This window comes from Adiantum capillus-veneris, chromosome 13 (genome assembly GCF_014529385.1).
Source record: "Adiantum capillus-veneris isolate H3 chromosome 13, ASM1452938v2, whole genome shotgun sequence".
Taxonomy (NCBI): Eukaryota; Viridiplantae; Streptophyta; class Polypodiopsida; order Polypodiales; family Pteridaceae; genus Adiantum; species Adiantum capillus-veneris.
The window spans coordinates 74,902,651-74,916,557 of NC_140943.1; positions in this window are offsets into that span (position 1 = coordinate 74,902,651).

The window sequence follows — 13,907 nt, forward strand, 5'->3', positions numbered from 1 at the left end:
TGGTAATTTCAAATTTGGTGGATCTATATTGAGTGCCTTTTGCCCCAAGTTCAAGGATGGTAAGCTTGTTAGCTAGATATCAAAGTTAACAAGACATTTTCAAGACAAAATTGCACAGGGAAAAACATGCAGGCCACATTGGAGCGAGAGGTAATCGTGTTCCCCAACACATCACATATGTTTTGTGTGAGTAAAACTGGGTCATTGGAGAAAGGGGTTTACATACGTTGTCACCCTTGCCAAATTCCCTTGCTACACTTGTAAGGATTTTCAAAGGGGGGATAGCAAGCATGCTACATATGTGCTTTGCAAACACATCTACTTCATGTTCTTTTGTGTCCTTGGTTTTGACTCCATTTCCCATGAGTTTGTGCATCACTCTGCACTCACAAAGATAGAGTTGTTTCAAGCCTTGGTACGTACTCGAATGGCCTCATAGACTTGCTAGAAGTTTGTTGGTTCTAATCTTTTTTGGTGTTTTTGATGCATCCATAATTAACCGCTTTATATGTACTTTTGTGACTTGGGATTTTGTTAGGGCCTCAACATGTAAGGAGGGTTGAGATTTTGAAGGCTATGCTACTTTGTGGCAGTTTTTTATGTATGATCCTTTTGCATTGAGGTGCTAGGTTGTTGAATGCAACATGGAATGATTATTTCTTCAATACACCTTGCACTCACGTCGATTTGTCAAGGGTGTTTCTCATATTCTCTCAAAAATTGGCTTTGCTCGGTTTTCTTTGCTCGTTGATTAGAAACCCTCCAACAGAAAGAGTTGGCATTCAGTGTCCTCCAAGCCAAAGCAGTTATGCCAGTTCAACAAACACCTACACCAAAAATAGAATTCACAAGGGTAGACCTACCCCCAGTAGATCTGCAAAGCACATCTATAGAGGGAGACCTCCATAATTTTGACGCGATAGAGGAGACTCTAGGTGCTAGAGAGGAGATCAAGAAACGGATCTCAGAACTCCAGTATCCCTATCATAGGGAGTACATGTAGTATGAGCTGAAGGTATTGGAATCAGCAACCCTATTGATGATCAAGCCAGACGAGGTCGTGCAGAACTTTGGCCATGACATGATTCCATTACCACTCATGAAGCAAGAGGCCATCTTGTGGAAAAGGAAACTATTGCCCGCTCTTGAGCCAAACACAAATGGGGACTACAAAGACATATTTGTGACAGCAGAGTAGGTGCTAGCTATTTTAGAGAATCAATCCCTCTAGCGCAAGAAGTGGTATGAAAAATGACCATAGGATGCGACCATGTACAAGAATGCACCACAACATGTCAAGATTGACCCCACATTCCAAGAAGGTGATCCTAAGACAACTACTTCAATTGGCAAAGTAGAAGGCCATCGGTAATGAAATACCTTGTTATATCAAAGCCGACCATCAATTTTCCACCCTCAAAACACTACATGGTTCATACCTTACAGGAAGTGATAACACAGATGTGCGATTTCTTGGATCTAGCATGTCAAATGCTGGTAAAGATTGCAAAGATGATTATCACATGCATCACAACATTCAAGGACACCGAGGTAGTAGAGCATCCTTGGCAAGTGTTTCTTGAGGGAACAAAGGGCCTATGAGGGAATATGGAGACAAAAATCCCAGCTACAAATGTCATCATGGAGTTGTTTGCCATAGTCATGTTTCTACCCTTGCAATATCTGCAAATTTTTGAAGATGCATTCATGATAGGTATTTTTGAGATGGATTCTACCATCTTCAACCCCATGAAGAAGGATATGCCCGACACATTGCCTATTAGATCGTAATAATGAACAATACATTCAAGGATCTTGCAATCCAAGAAAAGATAGAGGTTCGAGCAGAGAAATCCAAATGCCTCATGAAGACACTAGAAAAGAGGATTTTCAACTACCAAAGACTCCAGCACATCAACCTGAAGACTAGCTATTGCCAAAGACAAAGCTTGCACGAGGGCATGCAAAGACTAGGAAGGGGGGAGTGTTGAACAAATGGACCAGATGGGTGCCCTCCTAGTCAACCCCTTCATCATGTGCCACAATTTTTCTATGTCTCATCATTTTTTTTTTTTGAAAAGCCTTGTAATTATATAAGAGTCTTTGATTGTAGCCAAATGATCTCTGAACCGGCCTATGTAAAATCTGAGTTGTAAAGCCTGATTTTGAGTTTGAGCATTGTAAAGTTGACCACTGGCCAAGAGAAGCCCTAGGTATAAAGCCTTTTTTGTAAGTGGGAAAGGATACATTATCATTATCAAAGTTTTGAAATTTTAGAGTGGACAAGTGAGCGTGGCTCGAGAGCGGCTACTCTCTCATGTACTGTAATCCATTTTTCTTGAGCTCTGGTAATCTGAATTTAATTTTGATGCTTGCATTGTGTTCCTTGTCTACTCCTCTTTAATTTAAGTGAAATCGTTGTCAATTTTATTGTGGTTTTTGACTACACGTTAGTGAGCTAAATCATCTGATTTGAATGCTTTAATGGTTTTTTTTACATTTCAACCATAGGAGGTGTTCCTAGACCATAGGGCGACCTTTCTGGTATGTTATATTGCAATTTTTAGGACCTTGATCATGATGGATCACGATTTTGATACCTTGTTGGATTGTGACCAGACTTGGTAGGATAGTTCCTCTAGGTGTCTTAGACCTCCTCCTAAAGCTTTGTTTCATTTGGGCTTTGTTTGAATGCCAAAATGGCATAACAACCGAGAGCAATGACATAGAACATAGGTAGTTTGCCAAATTTGAGAGTGATACATTTGCCAATGCTAGAGATGGCTTCGTTCTGTAGGTTCACTTCTTAAGGTTGACACCCCCAAAGAGTCTTCGTGCCCTATCTAAGTCGCTTCCCTGAGTATTGACATTATGGTAGTGCCAAATAGCTATGCTACAAATGTTCGTCATGGTGACCCGCCAACATATCCCTTGTGGAAACATGAACCAAACAAAAGCTATCATGTAGGTCCGTAATTGCAGGATGCAAAAATGTATCTGGTACACTACTAACGTGAAATTCTTTGCTCCTACATGACTTTTCATGTGTCTAAAGGGCAAAATGGATGAAAGAATTCTAGCTTATACATCCAACTTAGAAAAAATTAACCAAATCATATGCTTACCTGGAGGTTGAAAATAGCGTCCACTTACACAAAGTCAAGTGCATTATCCAAACCTGAAAGGTACAACCTAGAAGGTACATTACCAAAAATCTAGCCTCTAAAGACCTAGTATATCTTGGACTCGTGATGCACTAAATGAAATATTAGTGAAGACAAATGAATATTTAACTCATAACCTTGGGTGTTGCCTCAACAATCCAAATCCTTTGGTGAGATTCTGCAATTTCAAAGTCCTTGCTCAAACTCTGCATGGAAACTACTTAAACTAGAAGTTAAGGATGACCATGGCACCATCTATAGTTTTCTATAGTTTCCAATGATGAACTTATCCACTACCCTTGGAAGATTGAGGACTTCCTCCCTTGAAAGTCAATTGTGAAGAAATCAATCAATGACCATCAACACTCATGGACTGATTTGACATTAGCTAGGTCATACCCCTAGAAATGCCACTCCTATAGGCACAATCAATGCTATAAATTAAACTATAGATCCTCTCATGTTGGTATCTTAATCACAAGTGAATCTTAATCAATGCTATAAATTAAACATTACATCCTCTCAAGTTGGAATCTTATTCACAACTAGATCTTGAAATAATCATCCCTCCCCATGGAAAGAAGAGAATTATTCCCAAAACCCCAAAGAAGTTAGTCATACTACTTTTTCTTTGATGTTTTGAATAAGATATTACCTACTTGGAGGCTCTCTTAGGTCTATTCATGTTGTCCCATGAATTAGTTCCTTGATAGTGAGTCCATGCCTACTTGTTACCCATAGAAAGCATCGTTGGTATTGGTTGCACCTTGTGCATAGAGCTAAATATGTAAAATGCCCACCATTGTAGACATATACAATGATCACAAGAAAATCTACTAGCCTCAATTGGATAAACCCTATAACAACATCAACAAGATAAGTTTTGAGAAAAAACATTAAAACAAATAAGGTCTTACCTCGTCTTGAAAAGTATGCAAGTCTTGTACATGTGGATATCACAATCAGTGGAATCCACTATGACTATGAGCTGAATAAAGGTCAAAGAGTAGGTCGTGTTGTAGGAAGCGTAAAGAATAATTCAATGGAATAAATCCCACTGTACTAGCATGTCATGCATGCATATCAAAAAAATAGAGTGATAAGCCATTGTTTTTAATGACGGTCTCAACAATTTGAGTCGATACCATACTGCCTTGCACAATCAGTACTACATGGATACATCACATTTTGATGTTTTCAAATGAAAACTATGAACTTATAGCCTCTGATTGCCAATGTTGCAAGCCTATATGTCGTTTCTCTTTTTTCCAAGACAATAATCAGTACCCGGTATGGGGTTAGAAGTCGTGCTTCTCATCTAGCCTGCAGAGCAGAAGAGCTTGTCCAATTGAATAATCAAAAACACAAAAAAAACATTAAAAACTTGAAATTTGCTAACCTCGACGCCCCTTTGAGACCAATTGTTCTCAAATCCAAAAGTAAAATCTCATTTGAGAATGAAGTGCAATCTGATTTTGTCATATGGGCTTGAATCTGGCTCATAGCCATGTATACTAAGAAGTAGAGTGTTGTCGTACAAACCATATATTCTCTCTTGGCTTAGTGCATAATGACCTCTACTGAAAAAGCATTCACACATGTTGCAAAGTCCCTTCCAAGTTCATATGCTGAGATCATATTACAAACTTTGGAAGCCTCTCTGAAATATGCCTAAAATGGAAGCTTTGCTTCACATAAATATATCTCAAATATATTAGACATGATGGATCCTTTGTGCTCATAGAGCCAACGGATACTCCTATTGATATATAGATATCATGGTAAAAATAAATTCGACCTTGTTGAGCTTTCGTAGAGAATTGAACTTGTTGAATTATACGTCGTATGGAGAATCCTTAGATTGCTTGATAGTGAAAGAGATAGCTCAGGAAGCTTAGCTATCAAATTTCATTTAACTGCCACACTCAACTTGCTGGAATCACCTCATGGTGTGATAGTTGGTGTTGAATTCAGCTCGTAGCTTTGCTTTTCAACAAATTTTATGGCTAGCCCATCGTTCTTAACTTCTTGAGGTTATAAATTTTGTAGGGTATGAAATTTGTAGCACTTTAGTATACCTACATAGGCTATGCTCATGAGTAGCCCTGTACAGAGCCATGCTCCTTAGCTACAACATGACCAGTGTACCGTGGTGCATCTTATGGCTTTGTCATACTAAAAAAAGTTAAAAGAGAATTAACCCCATCAATTATTGAACTTGTTAGGTAGGATACGATAATGGAAGCATAAAAATACCTATAGTAATGCAAAGTACACATATTGCATTAGATTCACATATTACAGTAAACACCACTACGGGCCAATTGGCTACTATCAAATGCACGATAAAATTATTGTGCCACAAGAGTGTTATAAAATCAAAGCTCCACATAATTCCACAATAGCATGCTAGACTATTCGGTGCTTGAGAAGTATAAAGTTGTCACAAGCATGTAAACATTGTGTGCATACTAATAATATTCTACAAGGATGAAGGCAATAGATAGAGAATGGAACAAATATTTACTTCAATAATCTTTTGTATACATTGATATCTTGTTCACATTCCAACCCATGTGGGTGATTATAGATTTCCATTAAAGAGAGAGAGTGTTTAAGTTGAGGTTCCATCATCCATTGCAAATGAGCAAAGAAGTAGTTCTGAAATTTAAATAAATACTTATGCAAAACATTTTTGCCACAGAGGAGGTTACCCTTGTGTTGCAAAATGAGTATTCTATCTACCTTATCAAATTTGAGAGGGTCTTATGAATTGGTTTTGTAGGATGAGACCCTTAGATTGGCTTTCATAGGCCAACATGAAAAGCATTATGTACCTTCCAATGGGATGGACGCTTGATATTATATGCTATATATTAGTGATATTTTGAAACGGCCTATGAAAAAGACAAGCTAGCTTTGTGTGGATATTTTTATGTTAAATTTTCTCACTCATTGTGTATTGCAATTAAGCCTTTGGAAATAAGCAAAACCTACTCTTCATCATTGAATGTGAGAGCACTGCTAAGATCTTGTTATGTGTTCTCAAAAAAGCTCATGGAAATTCTTTGGTCATCTCATGCAAAACAATTTCAGTGTTCTTGTCATTGATGTAGAGCTTATGCTCATGCAATTCTTGAAAATTTGTGTTCGAGTGATCTTTGTGCTCATCAAGAGTTTTGTAGTGAATAATGATATCATCAATAATGCTCTTTTGTGTCAGCCCTATGCGTACAAAAGTCCATCCATAAATGTTGTTGGTCCATTACTACTCTCTAGACACAAAAATCATGCTCCACCAATTGTAGTACCATTGGTGATGGTCCTTGTGTCCATTACCTCATTCTCAGGTGATACATCTTAAAATATCAAATGCAATCCAAGGCTTATAAAATTCCATCCCTTGTTCTTTACAAACTTACAACCTTTTTTGAAAATTAGATTAAAAAGCCCCATTGTAAGTGTTATCTCTAACTATTAGGAAGTATAATATGCCCTCCTATTAAGCACACATGATCTACCTTCAAAATTACCATAGTGAGCTACCTCACCCTATCAAAATTACTCAAACAATGTGGCTATCCTCACCCTTTTACTATACATAGGCGTATGTGAGTTAGGGGACTTTCCCCATAACTCCTTAAAACTCTCAACGAGCTAGTCATTCGGCTAGTTGAGCCAAGAAATAAATAAAAATAAAAATAAAAGTATATTATGGCCCATTTTTGTGTGAATATTTCATTAAATACAAGGCCTCAATATAAGGATTTTTTATTATAATTATTTTGGTATTTATTTAAGTATTTCTACATAGGTATGCGTTATTTGACTAAGTATGTTCTACTCACATTACCACATTTTTTTCTTACCAGTGTGCATACTCTTTATTATATAGATAAAGATCTAACCGCTAACCTACTAACACAAAATATCCATTGACCTAACTTTAGAAGACACCTCACCTTAAGATAGTACATAATAAAATCTCTCTCTCTCTCTCTCTCTCTCTCTCTCTCTCTCTCTCTCTCTCTCTCCTTAACTCTCTAATTTTACCCTCTCTACCATCAATAATTCCTTTCTCTTGAGCCCACATCCATGACTCAAGCAGACCAAGAAGGCCTGCAATGTTTTGATATTCAAAATAAATCATAGTCTTGATTTGATGAGCTGTAAATCAAGCTATCAATAACCTTAATTAGAGATCTCCAACCTATAAATTGGCCCCTCTCCTTCTTGTAAATCATCTCCAAAATCTCACAAAGCGCCCCAACATTGTATACGCGAGGAGAGATTTAGGTGTAGTCATCACCTTGTGAGCTTCAAACTTGGTGTGAAAGAAGCTTTGATACTACACATTGCAAAATAAGAGAGTGTGAGTGCCCTATTTCAAACCACTATTGTACATGCTCTTCCACTATCAACAATTGAGGTTTTGGTGCTCTTCATCCTTCCACTTGTGTAAAGTTCTTTGGCAAATGCAAAGTGACTTGCGTCTTTTAAGTTCTATCATTAGAGCTTGCGTAAAAAAGTTCTTAGTGTGTTTTCATTACCAAATTTGCGTCCATTTTGTAAGAGGGTTTTTTGGTGAGAGCTCATGAGGTGTGGTTACGGAGTCCTTGAGCTTCTCCTTGCTCATGTGACTTGATTAACACTAATCAAGGCTTAATTCTCTTTTACTATGCCTCTTTCATACTTCTTATGATTGCTAATGATGCTTTGATTAGCTAGATCGCAACTAATTAGTGCTCAATTCTGCTCTAATCTTGAGTGATTGCCTTCTATTCCTTGTGTGTGTATATAGATTTGATTGGAGTGAAGATGCTCAATAGATCTATGTGTGTGTGCTTGTGATTAGTATGTTGCATGATGGGATTAGTGATGTGTGCGTCTTTGCAATTGTTAGTGTGTGTGATTGGATTGATTTGAGGTGAAGAGAAGTAGATGTAGAGATTGCCAAACATCGTGGCTTAGCTCTTCATGGGCCAAGAAGCCCACTTCATAGAGTTGCCATTCGTGTTGCCACGATTAGCTCACTAATCGGTGAGTGTTTCCATGCCCTAGTAGGGTAGCTCATCCCTCCGGATTGACACTTATTGTTGGTCATTGAAGCTATGCTACAATGGTAGCCCCAAAATTTGGCGTCGTTGTCTGGGAGCGATGGCCTACGCTAGTGTAATTATGGCATAATTGGATCAGTTTTCTTACTAATTTCCTCACCAATTCTCCTTGTGTGTTTATGGTTTTGTGGATTTTGGATGTGTGCGCATGAAGCAATGTGTTCACTTTCACCTAATTTGATACCATATCTTGCTAATTGTGTGCCTACACACTCTAATTTCACACTAACCCCTTGCTAATTTCACTAATTTTGCTAACTTACACACTAATTTTCTACTAATTGGACTAAAATTTTGTGCTTATGCTCTGACATTTGCTTAATTAGAGGCTTGGATTGCATCCTAACAATGCCGATTTGTGTTAATCGATTAATGATCTGATGATTTTGGAATGCAAGAGTAGGGCTTTGGAGAATCGATGGAAGTGGCCTACACATGGTGTAATCAGTCGTTGGATGGTGCTTATGGATTCAAATCTTATGCAATATGCTTAGTCGTTGTCAATTAGATGATTTGGAACTTTTGATTTTGTGCGTTTGCATCCCGTCGTAATGTCGAAATTTTCCTAGGATTGAATGTGCAAATTAATGGTTTCATGTGCTAATTTGCATTCTGAATTTTCCTAATTGCATGTTTGAATGGTCAATTACAATTGTGTGCACTAAAATCAAGTGTATGTGCATTCTAATTGAGTGTTTATATGCCTCATTTTAGGTGTTGTGCACTATTTTGCCCTTGTATGTGGACCTAAAAATCAAAGTGTACATAAATATTTTGCTGATTTGATGATTGATTTGTGTTGTGGTCATGTCCAATTAGAGATTTATGAATTCAATTTACAAATTTGACGTGATAAACACTAATGTGTGTGCACCTAAAAAATTATAAAAACTGTCAATTGTGTGTGTGTGTCTGTGTGCCCGCGCGCGCCTAAAAAGTGCTTAATGTGCATGATTAATTTAATTTTTGCTTGAAAATATGATGTTTATAATGGTTAATTGCTGCTTTTTTTAGCTCAAAATAGGGACTTACACGCTCCATTTGTGTGAATTTTTGACCTAATTTTGTCGATTTAATTGCCTAGTTTTGGTTTTTATTGACGAAATTAATTGGCAATTGAATCGATGTGATTATTGATTTTTTATTTAGATGCACTAATCCCCTATGTTTTTAGAATTTTTAAAAAAGTTTCGCATATTTTTTGGGTAATTTTTACAATTTTTATTATTTTTTGTATTAATTCCGTATAAATTTGATATCTTGCGATCTTGAAGAGTTGTTTTGTGTACATATTTATAGCATCATTTTGAGCGCTTTTGTGCCCTCATTTAATTATTTCCAAGGGCAAGGTTATTGATTTTATCGTATTTTGCATTTTGGCAAAAACTGCTATTTTTGGTGTGTTCGTGTGTGTCGAAAGTGTTCGATTGTGATTGCCGATAATTTTTTAAGATTTATAGAAATTTTTTGGATTTTTGGGTGAGTTTTGGAATTTCAGGGTGATTTTTAGCGTTTTCGGCTAATTTTGGTATTTTGAGCATTTCAAAATTAACATTTGAAAGTTTTGCTTCAACGTGAGTGCTGACGGATTTTTACAAGCTTTGAATATGCAATGTGGCAAGGCGTCGGCATTCGTGATGAACGACGGTAAAATTTCGACCTCGGCAAAAAATCGACTTCGACGACGTGTGTAGGTGAGAATCCTCCCTTGCGATGATTAAAGGTTAAATAAGTCCAAAAAAAAAGGACCCCTCCCCCAACCATCTTAGGCGCTCTTAAGATGCTCTCTCTCCTCCCTTTGACATTCCCTCTCATCTTCACCCCACTCTTTCTCTCTTCCCCCTTGGTCTGCAAATGTTGAACATGTTGTCAACGCCTAAGATGATGAGTGGTTGTCTCTCTTTCTCTTTCTCTCTCTTTTTAGTCGTTGACATGACCCACCACACACACACACACACACTCGCCATCTCTCTCTCTCTCTCTCTCTCTCTCTCTCTCTCTCTCTCTCTCTCTTCTCTCACGCCTTGAGCGTTGACAAAAGGCCCTTTTGTCTTTCTCTCTTTGGAGCTTTCTGCATGCCAAGCTAATGCCGTCAAAGGATTCCAACTTCCAACAACAAGAGGCTTCCTCTCTCTCTCTCTCTCTCTCTCTCTCTCTCTCTCTCTCTCTCTCTCTCTCTCTCTCTCTCTCTCTCTCTCTCTCTCTCTCTCTCTCTCTCTCCAACAACTCGCACTCTCTCTCTTTGTCTCATTTGCTAGCAGCCCACCAAACACCTCAGCAACGGTGCGCAATCACTTATGTTGACCTTAACACACACACAGACAGACGACACTCTCTCTCAGTGTGCGCACATCCTCTCTCTCCTTTCGCCCTTGGCGCCAGAGACCTCGCTGACATCCCCGCCACATCACTTCGTGCCTCATCATCTTTCGCCTTCTCTCTCTTCGCTGCTAGGTTCTGACACTCTCTCATCAGCGCATGTGGACCCACTCTCTCTCTCTCTCTCTCTCTCTCTCTCTCTCTCTCTCTCTCTCTCTCTCTCTCTCTCTCTCTCTCTCTCTCTCTCTCTCTCTCTCTCTGCCCTTCCCCAGTACTATCGTCGTGCCCCCACAATCTCGCACCACCATGCTCCAGATTGTGCATCCCCTCACGGGCTCTCCCCACAACCAGTCCCCAGCCCTCGTCACGGCCCCGTTCTCGCCACGACCAGTCCCCAGCCCTCGTCCAGTACCCTCAAGCTTACACACTCAACTTATTAAACCACTAAGAGGCCTTTCCCACCCCCTTGGTCTTCTAAACAACAATCATGGCTACTCAGGCTTCATCTCGTGGCAAGCTCACCTTCGCAGGGGTTGTAGCAACACCCCCGAAGCAAGATAGCATTGTCGGCCTTCAAAATAAAGTCAAAAAGCTTCACAAAGAGAATGAGGAGCTGAAGCAAAGACTTGCTGCATCGAGACGCGGCTTGCCGCAATCGAAAATTGCAAGAAAGAAGAGATGGAAGAGCTAGAAGTCAAGCTCAATAAAACAAAGGCTAAAGTGGAAACCATACTCACAAAGGAGGTCAAAACTCAAGTGCAGGAGGTAATCCTTCGCAAAGTAGAAGACAGTGTGGCATCCACGCTACGCGAGCGGCAACGACAAGAGGACATCTCCCTCAACGTCCGCATCGGCGGGCTCCCAAGTGAGCATCACACCAAGCATGCAATTCTCACTTTCAAGACCAAGGCGGATCAAATCAAACTCCTTGAGCAATCAAGGCTTCTCAAGGATACTAAAATTTGGTTTGCATAAGATCTCACACCTGCCCAACTCAAACAAAAAAAGGCATAACTCCAAAAGATGCGAGAAGCACGCACAGCAGGGAAATGGGCAGTCTATCTAGGAGGTAAAGCCATTATCCAGGAATTTTGAACTCCCAAGCCAGCTCCCTCCTCACATTCCCCTTCCTAGTTTTGTTCATTTTTGTTCATTTTAGCTCTTCCTTTTGACACCTCTTTGGACCCTCAGTCCTTCACTGAGATGTATCGCATGATCCTTCCATTTAGCAGACTCCCTTTGTATTGTTTTGATTTCGGTCCCATGGGTCATATCTGAACTCCGCGGTTGATAATTCAATCTCTCTCTCTCTCTCTCTCTCTCTCTCTCTCTCTCTCTCTCTCTCTCTCTCTCTCTCTCTCTCTCTCTCTCTCTCTCTCTCTCTCTCTCTCTCTCTCTCTCTCTCTCTCTCTCTCTCTCTCTCTCTCTCTCTCTCTCGTCACCTACAGGCCTTACGCGCCATAGCCCTCAATGATGCCCCTCTATTGCACGTCCGCGATCAGTGCCCCCATCATCGGTGCAATCTCTTCTCGTTACCACCTTGACCGCCATCGTAGGTAAGTTAGGTTAGCTTTAGTTTAGGTTTAATTTACTTGAGTTATGTTTTATTTATTTATTTATTTGTTTGTTTGTTTGTTTAATAGTTCTATTTAATTAAACCCCCAAAATCCACTTTTTTAAAAAATAAAAGTTAAAAAAATAAACCAATAAAAATTCGCAAAAATCATAAAAATCACCAAAAACAAGAAAAAAGTCAAAAAGTCCATAAAATTTCAAAAACAGGTTTTATAATGCACAAAAAAATCAAAAACTTTACAACAAATTCATAACAAAATAAAAAATAGCAGAGATAAATAGAAAATAGAAAATTCATAAAACAAAAACTAAAAAATCTCATAAAATTTAGAAAATTCACAAAAAGATCCTTTAAAATAAAAAAATTCCAATTTTTTTAAACAAAAATCACAAAAATACCAAAAATTTAGAAAAATTAAAAGTTCCACAAAAGAATAATAATAATAAAATGGAAGAAGTCAAAAAAGGGGAAAAAATGTCATCGCCAGAGATTCACATTGCAAGCAAAAACAGACGAGATGAGCAGAAGAAGTCAGACAGAAAGAAAATGCGAGAAACCAAGACAAAGCAAATTAGAGCAGCAACAAAAACGCCCAAAAAAAAAAAGCAATTGCAGAAGCAAATACAAGAAAAAGTGAGAAAACCATCGAATCAATGCGAGCCAAAGCCAAGCCGTGAGCATTCAAAAATTGCCAAAAAGAACAAACAAAAAACGAAACTGCGCAGAATTGAGAAATCAAAGTTGTGTCAAAAGCCGACCGGTTAGAAAACATTCACAAGAAGCTCAGTTCAAAACTGAGTTCTGAGTAAAATATGGCTGTTAGGACATTGTTCACGTGTCGAAATTGCAAAACGGGGGTGAGATTATCAGACTTTGGTAAAAAGTGGTAAAAATTTGAGTCGTAAGTCTCATCAAAGCCTAGAATTTGACCTAGAATCAAGAAAAAACCCTTGGAAACCGGGACTTAATCATTTCGGTCAAGAATCTCATTGTTCTAGCCGATTCTGAATAGTGTTGTCACGATGCAATCCATTAACTAAAATATATCGTGTAAGCTACAAATCGGCGAGTGCAAGTAATTGCATTGCAAGTTGGCTTAGGATCGGACGAACAAGGGCACCACTCACAGTGGATTGCAAAACAGGGTACTCAAAGCCCAGATTTTCATCGTTTCAAAGACTGCAGTCGAGTCTGACACATTCGAGATAGAGTTAGCCAACTCTTTTGAGTTTAAAGCGCAGTCAATTGCCAAAATTGCTTTGGCAAAAGCAGTCTTGTCAAACCCAAGCAAGAGAAATTTGTCAGTGCAACATAAAAAATCTGCTAGAGAAAGATTTTATAGACTAAGCCAGTATGGATTCAAGTCGAGCCGAGAGTTCAAGTACATCAGAGCTAGCCAACAGTAGCAGTGGCAACACAAGCACAAATGCAACAGAGAAAATTTTACAGCTATATGGCTACAATGCAGACAAAGTTTTGTATGCATATTCAGAAGGCCATGGGTATCTTATGAGCAACAAAGCAGCAGAGGAGCCAAGATCCAATTGATCATAGTGAAGCTAGATCTAGAGAACTCCCAGATGTTTGCAGACTTCAACGGAGCCAGGTATTGCAAGTTCAAAGATGAAGTGCAGATAGATTTGCAAAAAATTGACCCAAGTGTTTATCCATACATTTGCACAAGCAAGCAAACCATACAATTGGTGCATATGCAATCAGGATTGTTGTACA